The following is a 10,246-nucleotide window of genomic DNA, read 5'->3' as shown; positions in this document are numbered from 1 at the left end:
GCCAGGGAACAGCAGAGGGGAAGCAATCTCCCTTCTACCTCCCTCTCAAGGTGAACCAAGGGAAAAAGCAGACACTTCTCTTACGGTGCTTGAGCAGGGGAGTCATTTGGTCCTTCTGGATGCTTGGATTCCCACACTGGGTCTGAAAGGGAGAGGCAGTGGATTGAGAAAGGGGTTCTGAAGGCAAGAGTCAGGAAACAATTCTAGTTTTTCTCCCCCATCACCTGGCAGGGTGGTCAGTGAGTGGTCTGCCCTCCTGCAATTCAACCTTAAAGTGAGATGTTATAGGATTCCAGACAGACTTAATCAATCTCACATTCCTTTGTACTTTTGGAGATGTTTAGGGTTTGGAAAGAAAATATTAAATGCTTTGAGCTTGTAGCACACACACAGTGGAGCCATGTAAATCTAAGTTGTGTAATACAATGGTCTCTTGATAGCCACTGCGGGGAGTGGTCCCAGGACCCCAAGGATATCAAAATCCACAGATGCTCAAGTCCCTTATATAAAATGGCATAGTATTGGCACATAACCTACACACATCTTCCCATATATTTCAAATCGTCTTTAGATTATTTATAATACCTTCTGCAATGAAAATGCTAAGTAAATCATTGTAAATACAAGGAAATGCTATGTAAACAGTTGCCAGTGCTCGGTAAACTCAAGTTTTGCTTTTTAGAACCTTCTGGAATTACTTTATTTTCCTGAATAGTTTCAATCTGCGGTTGGTTGAAGCCATGGATGCAGAAGCCTTGGATACAGAGGACCTACTGCATTCTTAAAAGATAAAAGCCAGTCCAGGACTTCAACAGGCTTATAATTAACCCTTGAAATGTCACTGAGCTCTCTTTAAAATAAAGTTATCAAGTCCGGGAAGGAAACTGGATCTGTTCTGGCTGAAGCTTCAGCTTACTCTGCCTCTGGATGTGATTAAAATATTACGTTTGTTTCTCTTCATGGCTGTGAGCCAGACGATTTTGAGACTGCGGATGGTGAAGGGTTCCGGGCACTAAAACCACTGGGGCTGGAGAACGCAGATCTCTGGCATCCACCTGGTCTTTTCAAACAATTGCGGGAGGTCTGCCTTTCTGCTCTCTGCTCTCCTATTTCTCCCACTTGGAAAGTGGATGAGACACATTCGTTTTCCTCATGGGTAGAGAACTAGGCAAAGCTTCATCTGACCTCGGTAAAGCCCTGGGAAGGAATGTCCCCTTTTGCCCAGTGCCACAGTGTTCTACTCACCCACAGGGATATGCCTCCCTCTCTCTGAAGCAAGAAGAATCAACATCTGGCACGATGCCGCTTGGGGCAGATTTTCAAGTCTGAACTGGCGTAAACACTTTAAAATGGATGTGTGAAGCCAGGGCTTTTCACAAGGAGATACAAGGAGAAATCTTCTAAGGTAGGTCTGGCCCTTCTGGCCCCCAGAAAAGAAAATGAGTAACAGCCTGAACTTGGTTTTGCTCAGTTAGCCACCAAGAACCTCCAACACGTTCCCCAAAGCTAGTCTATGTGCATGGGGTGTCAATGTTAGTTTTAGCCAATGCTGCTTGAAAGGTAAACAGATTGAAACGGAAGTTATATAGTATCTTCCAAAGTCAAATAAATGGACGCTCGTTCCTCACCACTGCTGTTTGAAATCCGAGGATTTATCAGAAATGTCATATTCCTCCCTCTTTTCCTTCTTTCTGCTGCGCTCCTGTCTTTATTTCTCCCACAAGCTGTTTCCTACTTTTATTGTTTACTTTCTTAATTTCCTCTCAGTGAGACGTCATTTTAATATAATTTCATAAAATGAGAAGTCGCTAACCCCCCCCACCGCCCCCCCGCCCCCTGCCTCTTTCCCTTTCTTGTCTCTGGCAGAGCTTGTCCTGAAACTGAAAACTGATGGAACTCCAAGAGCTTCCAAGACGATGGGCCCTTGGCTGAGTATTTCCCAGCTGAGTGGAAAGTCTCGCTGGCAAAGCGGTGTGGGGTGTGCAGTAATAGAAGAGGGAGGGCTGTGTGGACAAGGACACCTGAACTTGGCAGGGGAAGTGAGCCCTTGGACAGTTGCCAGAGGGGTGCAACCGCTGTGATCAGCTCTCAGGCAGCTGGATGTGTACGGGATGGGGGGAAAGGCTCAAAGTCACACCTCCTGATCCTGCTCCACACAGTTACAGCTTCGTACTCGGAGAAGAATCGCAAGCAAATAAGCAGTTGTGACCCAAACAAAACGCGAAAAGATCCTGCCTTTCTCCGACTAATGCCCATGGCGGTTCGTTCTGGAAAGCAGATGTTAAAGGTGTGTTGCCTTCTCCACCTGGCGCCTTGGTTACTGAACACATTATTCCTGCTGCTTCATGGACCGTTTCAGGTACAGGATTGAATATTCATAAGGAATTAAAGAGTGGCTATCCCTCCCTTTGCCTACAAGTTCTCGTACATAGATGCTGACTGCGTAGCAGGTGTTCAGTTAAAGTCAACCAAGTGTCAATCCCGTAGTAAAAGAATCTCATGACCCCCTTCAAGAATTCTCCCTTGAACTCGGATGCTGGTCAGAGCACTCCCCTTGCTAAACCCCCACAGCTATGAGAAAAGCAGTTAGCACGTATCTTTAAATTTGCCTGAGGAAAATTGTCAGGAAAGGGGACACAAAGCTGGACAGCCCAGGCCGGCAGTCCTAGAATGTATTTCCCACTGGGACTGTGTGGTCAGCAGATCCCACAAGATGTAGTGACACTCTAGAAGAGTGTGCTTTGGGGTGGGGGGGAGGCGAGGCAATTAAGTTTATTTATTCAATTTTTTTTTAATGGAGGTACAGGGGATTGAACCCAGGACCTCGTGTGTGCTGAGCATGCACTCTACCACTTGAGCTATGATCTTTGAGACCAAGTTACAACACTTTCAGAGACACACATTGTTTATTGATGGTAACAAGCAAACACTAAGTAGGGTGACTCAATAATTCAACCTCATTGGAAATTCTTTGTGGTTAAATTTTAGGATAAAAATTGGTTGAATATTTTTAAGTCTTGCAGGACTAAACACACCTCTTTCAAACTGTTAAGACTCGCACATGCGCGCGCACACACATACACAATACGATTTGCTATTTCAAACACGCAACGCCAGGTCCACCCTACCCATTGTGGGTATAATGCAGGGAGGTGTCTCAAGGTTCTGGAACCAGGCAGAGCTTGTAGCCACAGGATTCACGGACGTTTTTCCCTAGCAGGACTGGGGTGGATGCTGGTGAACACACAAGACTCCTTCTCCAGACCTTACCAACGATCATCCCCCTTTGGTTTCAAATATGCCTTCAGCCAAAGTACAGTGCTAGCCAGGGCAGTGCCTTCAGTTTCATCTTCCTGCTTACAAATTCACTTCAGCCATGCTTGCCTGTGATGAAACCCAGCATCTTAATTACAACCAGGGGGCCCTACATCTCCTCTGCCACCCACTGGCAAATATTTTTAGAAGGGTCACATCCACAGAGGCTCAAGCCAACCACCTCATTCTTCCTAATTTTTACTCTTAAATGGAAATTCATCTTGATGTTCTGAGAACATCTGAATCTACCTCTTGTGGCAGCAGCTTCTATTTGACAATCCAAGGTGTCACGCCCGCTGTAACATCCTTCCTTCTAGATGGTATGCTGGGACGCACTCGCCTGTTTTTGAGGGGAAAGCAACTCTAAACCAGCCGGATGTGGGAAAACTCACTCCCAGCATCTGGCAATCCTCTGAAACTGCACATGGGATCCATGACAAAAGAGAGGCTGTCCTGTTACTGTTGGCTTTCTGATGACAAAAAAAAAAAAAAAAAAAGTGACATGCTTTTTGAACAAAATTCCAACAGTATGTAAAAATGCAACAAAGAAAGCTAAAAATCATCCAAAACCTCAGCTCTCAGACAATTCTTTCATAGCTATGTATACACACACATATATAAAACTTCACCCAGGGCGACGTAAGTGTTGCATTGACATCTGCTATTGTCACACAACAGAAGGTCAACAGAAGTGTCCCACTGGCTAAGCCCCATAGCTCCCCGTGTCAATAAATGTAGATCTACATTGTTATTTGTATTGGTGACGAAGTATTCCATCACCTGCACCTATCATAAAGTATATAAACAAATCCCTATTTTAAGGGGTAATGGATACTTACGTTGCTTTGATTTTTTTGTCACTATAAACACCACCATGGTGAAACTCTCTGTACATAACATCTGAGTATGTAATGGCATATTTGCTGTCTTATTAAATATTCTGTCCCCCATTCACTGGACTGGCACGTGGTGCTGACTTCATCACTCAGAGGTGTGTGATCTCAGAGCACGTCCCTAAGCACTCTGGGTTCTTGTCCTCCCAATTCTGAGGGTCTTTTCTAGCATTAACATGTTATGGTCAATTTTCCAACTCTAAAAGCTCATGCGAAGCCTGTATGAATGGATGTCAACCAGCTCTCTCTAGCCTCTTCCTTCTCTTTTCATCTCACAAACAACGACTGACACTTCATATTGTTGTTCTTCTGATCTCTCGTCTAAGAGCATGGTGCCAAATGAGACTGCCCAACCCGGAAGACATAGGGCTGGGTGCTTGCCAGGCATCTGAGATTTAAAAGATTCTTTGGTTCTGGCCAAATCTCTGTGGACAGCTCCATCAGTGTTCTCAGCTGGAGCACACCCATGTCCCCAGATGCCAGGCTCATGGCATCATGTCACCCATTTTATGCCTTACTGCCATGGCTCAGGATGTGATCCTAGTCTGTCCCCTGGGCTAGAACCCACACAGAACTCAGAGGGGCCCCAGGAGGCGTGCCAGTGACCTGTCTCTGACGTGCTCCCAGCTCCTCGTCTCCTGGTCCTCAGCAAACTGGGGGCAGTGAAACAGACCAGTCTGTGCCACGGGAGCTTTTGCCAAGGAATTTCCAGTCTTAGCTCAGAAGTAATAAAAGCGATCCGGGCTAGCTTGTGGCAAGGTGACAGCCGCAGATTCCTCAGCCCTGTGCTGCCGGCTGATGAGCAGGGCGGGGACAGGCTCACGGGGCACTGGCTGCTGGGCTGTCACTGGGCTGGTGAGGGAAAGCCCTGGTGCAACTGAGAGGATTCAAGTCCAGAACAGGGTGGACTCCAGAAGGGAGGCCTGCTGAAAATGGTAACGACCCTGACGACAAAAACTTACATTTGCACTGCACCTTCTGGACACATCTTCCTTGCCTTTAACATCTTTCCTTTTTTTTTTTTTTAATTTGATTTTTTTTTTAAATGGGAGGTAATCAGGTTTATTTATTTACTTAATGGAGGTACTGGGGATTGAACTCAGGACCTCACGCATGCTAAGCACACACTCTACCACTGAGCTATACCCTTCCTCCTTGACACTTTTCTTTTTTCACATTATTGGAAAGGTAAACTTGAGGCTCAGAGAGGCCCAATTGCTTGACTAAGGCCACAGAACTGTTAAGGAATAGATTTAAGTTTCTTGGGGGGGTGTGTGTGTTTTAACTCTTTACTTGCTCTTATTCTTCTCTTTCTTCTATGTTACTTACTTTCTGTGGGTCATGGAAGCTACAAAGGGTCTGCTATAGATCAGGATGGTCCAAAAAGGTGGAGGACTTCCAGAGATGAGAGATGGCTTTGAGCTCCTCCAGTTGGGTGCTGTCCATATCAGAGCTTCCTAGACACCCACAGAGCAGCCACGACTCCAGGAGATCCCTGTGCCCGTGCTCTCTGAATGAGGAACTCGCTCAGCGCAGATGACCCCTGCAGGTTTATCTTGATGATCCCGGCTTATCTTTTATGCCCTGAGATCTGGTGAGAACCAGGGACGTTGGCTTGAGTATCCTGCTCACAAACTCACCAAACTCACATCGGTGAACCAGCTCAAGCTTGGGTTCCAGGCACTCTTTGGACTCTCTGGAGACTTTCCCCCTGAAAAGACTCTTCATTGTAGTTAAAGAATTAAAGATTATAAAGACTTTATGACAGAAGTCCTTATGACAGACTTTAAGATACAGTCAACTTATCGTCTCAAAAGAAAGCATAAACTGTTTTCAGAGCACGTGGAGGAGCTGTCTTCTATGGGATTTAAAATGAAGTTATGGTCAGAGAAAAGGCAGTAACCATAATATTTAAAACTTAGAGAAAGCGCTTAAGGTTATTTTGGGGACAGTGGCGCTCCAATTGCCAGCGGGAGGAGCTGCCACGCTGTGGACAATCCACAGGAGGGGAACGGAGAGTCTCAGGTGATGGCACGCACAGGCCCACTTGAGAGAGGGCTGGAGGGGAGATTCTCCTGGCTAGGAGGCGGCCATCCATCCGTGCACATCCCCTGAGAGCAACAGAGAAGTCAACAAGAGCTAAATCATTTAGGCTGCAGGGAAGTCAGACCGCGTGAGAGTAGGAGCCCTTTACTCACCAGTGCATCCCAGGAACCTTGAACAGTTCCTGGAACGTAGTAAGTGCCCCAAATTACTTGCTGAATAAATGAAGCAAAACCTTGCCTGTGTTTGAAAAAGAATGTGGGCGTGCTGTCAGGAAGGAGGTAGAGTGATTAAACAGCACCGAGAACTTCCCCCTGAAACAATCCACCATACAATAATAATAATACCTGAAAGAAACCAGATTTTTCACAACAGCAACGAGTAAACTAGAACAACCACCCCAGGTTCATTTTACAAACATTGCAACACCTAAGATGAAGAGCTGGTGGGAAGGGAGCTGGGGAAGGCGTGGACGACGGGGGTCACGCCAGCATCTTTCAGCCGTGTACCCACTGATGCTGACCACTTTAACAGAGGCCAAAAGGAAAACATGATGCGAGAAAGGAATGTGTCAGATGACTGAGCAAGTTGTCTGGACTTTTAACTGTCACAAAACTAAAAACAACAGAGGGAGGGTCAGATCACAGAGGAGCTGGACTGAAGATAAGGTTCAGCTCAACACATTCCAAAGCAGATCCTGTGATCTTCTCTCTCACACGTGCACTGTCTCCCTTATCAGCAGAGCAGTCCCAACCCCTCACTTCCTAAGACTGGGAAAGGTGCTCCCGTGTGTCCCCAAAGCCCTCTGCACTTACCGTCCAACCAACCTCCTCACTAAATTCTCAGCTCCTTCTCAGCAAAGTCCTGTGTCCTACTCTTCTCTGTATCTCAGCTCCTAACACAATATCTTGCATCTAGCAGATATTCAATATATAATCGGCCCCAGGGCAGTGGGAGGGTATAGCTCAAGTGGTAGAGCGTATGCTTAGCATACACAAGGTCCTGGGTTCAGTCCCCAGTACCTCCTCAAAAAATAAATAAGTAAACGTATTTACCTCCTCCCCCCAAAATTTTAAAAAAAAAATTTATATATATATATATATAATTTGTCCCCAAATTAAATGAATTAATGGTTCCATCATCCACTCAGTCAACCTGGACTCTCCCTTCCTCTACCCCCCATGACTGAAGTCACCAGGTCCTGTTTAACCCATTTGAAAGTATTTCAGATCTGTCCCCTCTTCTTCACATCCACCACCACGGCCTTTGCTCTGGCCTCCACTTCTGTCTACACCATTACAGTGGCTTTCTGACCCTGGTCCCTTGCTTCTGCGCCCTCTCTGTTCTAAGCCACCCTCCATACCAGAGGTGGCAAACTGGCCGCTTCAACACACAAAATTTGGCCCTGAAATTGTTCTAAAAGTAATCTGAATTCATTTCCTACATTTTACAACCAGGAAATGCCTAATAAAATTTCGGTTTTCCAAAGTTTCTTTAAAATTCCCAGGGACGGGCAGGAAAGGGACTTCGTACCCCCGTGGCCTAGATGAGCTGGGAAGAGCTGGAGGTGTGGAGCCGGCACCCCCCTTCCTCTCACTGGGCCTGATCCCTCGGTTTTAGGGGGCTGGTCCCCTGGAGGCATGGACGTTTACGTCTCCTGCTCTGGCCTGCCACCAGACTGTCTGTGGGAAACACAAATCTGAACAAATCAGATCATGTAACTGCTATCTAACTTTGCTGGTAAGGGCAAATCACCATGTGCAAGGCCCACCGCACGCTGGCCCCACCCACCTCCCAAGCCTAGGCGCCCCCGCCTTGCACCCACCCCACACCCTGAGGGTCTCATCTCTGAGAGTTTGCTCAGGCTCTGTTCTCCAGCTTGAGTACCTGGCCCTGAGCTGCAGTGGTCGAGAGAATGTACTAGAATCAAGCTGCTTAGGTGCAAATCCTCTCCAAGCCTTCACTTCCTCATCTGTAAAATGAGGATAATACTAGCTGACAACTCATGGGGTTACTGGGAGGACCAAGTAAACAATACCTCTCGAGCTCTTAGCACAGGGCAGGGCGCATAGCAAGGGCTTAGCAAGTGATGCCCATAATGGTGGTTACCTGCCCTCCTCTCCCCGAAATGCTGTCTTATCTCCATCGCCAGTTCAAATCTCAACTTCTCCGCAAAGCCTTCCTCTTCCCTCCATCCCACCCTAAGCAGTATGAGCAATCCCCGCCCAGAGCTTTCTGCATGTACTTCGAGGATGCACGTGCCGTATCATCTCACCTTTAGCTGCTCTGTGTCCACCCTCTCTGTGTACCACTCCCTCCCTAAGGACCAAGATGAACACCCAGTGCCTGGACACTGTAGGTGCTCAGTGTTTCTCAAATGAGTTCGGTTGGATAGGAACAAAGAAACAGCCAGAGGGTCAACATCTTTCCCAGAGTTCTGTACCCCAAAGGTCACCATGTGATGCTACTCGCCACCTAAATGCAGGCAATAAAAGTCAATAAAAAGGAAAAGGATAAATTCAGAGCATTAACAGCAAGCTGTGCCACTTAACTGTATGACGTTTGCTTTGCTGAACCTCAATTTTCTCATCTGTAAGATGGAGATAACGATGACTTTCCCACCTCACTGGAACAGATGAGGATCTAAGAAAGGTAACCTAGATGAAGACATTTTTCAGACTACAAATCCTTTGTTCTAGTGTCTGACACAATGTCTGTACCCTTATTTAATTACAAGAATTGGAAGGTACAAAAACGAATTTTGTAAAGGACCTGAATTATTAACCAACAGTTATAAAGTGTGGATGGAGAAGGAAAGAATTAGCCCCCAAAACAAATACCAAAAATCCACAATGGCTCATACAGCTTAATATCAAAAAAAGAACAGTATGGAGGTTCCCTAAAAAACTAAAAATAGAATTATTGTATGGGATCATTTGGGAGTTTGGGATTAACATACACACACTACTATATATAAAATAGATAAACAACAAGGTCCTACTGTCTAGCACAGAGAACTATATTCAATATCCTGTAATAGCCTATAATGGAAAAGAATCTAAAAAAGAATATACATACATATGTGTATGTACAACTGAATCACTTTGCTGTGTGCCTAAAACTAACACAACATTGTAAATCAACTCTACTTCAATCAAAATAAATATATATAAAAATAATTTTTTAAAAACCCATGATGGGACTTCACCAAGAATGCCGGGCTTGCTTTGAAGCCCAGCATTGTCACTCTGAAGGACTCTGAGCAAGTTCTTAATCTTTCTGAGCCTCAGCTTCTTCATCTCCACATTGAAGAGAATCAAAACCATCCCAGAAGGTTGAGAGGAGGATGAAGTGACATGACATATGTGGAAAGTATGAGCAGAACCTGCCACTAAGACTCTCAGTGATGTCTGCAGATTCTAATGGTGATGATCAAAGGACACAATGGACATCAGAGAGAAGAAAGCTAGAAATACCAACTTGAGAGGGGAGAGTATAGCTCACGTGGCAGAGCGCATGCTTTGCATGCATGAGGTCCAGGGTTCAATCCCCGGTACCTCCTCTAAAAATTGATAAAATAAATAGACCTACTTACCTACCACACACACACACAAATAATAATAAAAAGAAATGCCAATTTGAATTTAAGTAGGACATTAATAACATTAGGATGAAGGCATAACATGTATTTTCTGATTTGGGATGGAGGGGAATTGAGTGTTGAAAGCCCTCTACTCCAATCAAAGTCCTCTGCCGCCCTGGTCCTGATCACTCACCTGGCCTTTGCCATCACTCCTCATCTTCTCTCCCCATGAAAGTGCACTGTTCTGATTCTTCTCTGCCCTTCTCAGGGTGACTCCAAACTTCCATGTCTGTCCTCTATGGAAAAGCCATTCAATGGTTCCCCATTGTTGTTAGCCAGCACGTGAGGCCTCTCATGGTCTGATCATACCCGTCTCACAGTCCCACCTCTCACCCCCCATCACCTCACCCCT

Source organism: Camelus dromedarius, chromosome 25 (assembly GCF_036321535.1).
Source record: "Camelus dromedarius isolate mCamDro1 chromosome 25, mCamDro1.pat, whole genome shotgun sequence".
Lineage (NCBI taxonomy): Eukaryota > Metazoa > Chordata > Mammalia > Artiodactyla > Camelidae > Camelus > Camelus dromedarius.
The sequence above is the reverse complement of the archived record's forward strand: the minus strand, read 5'-3'. Positions refer to the sequence as shown.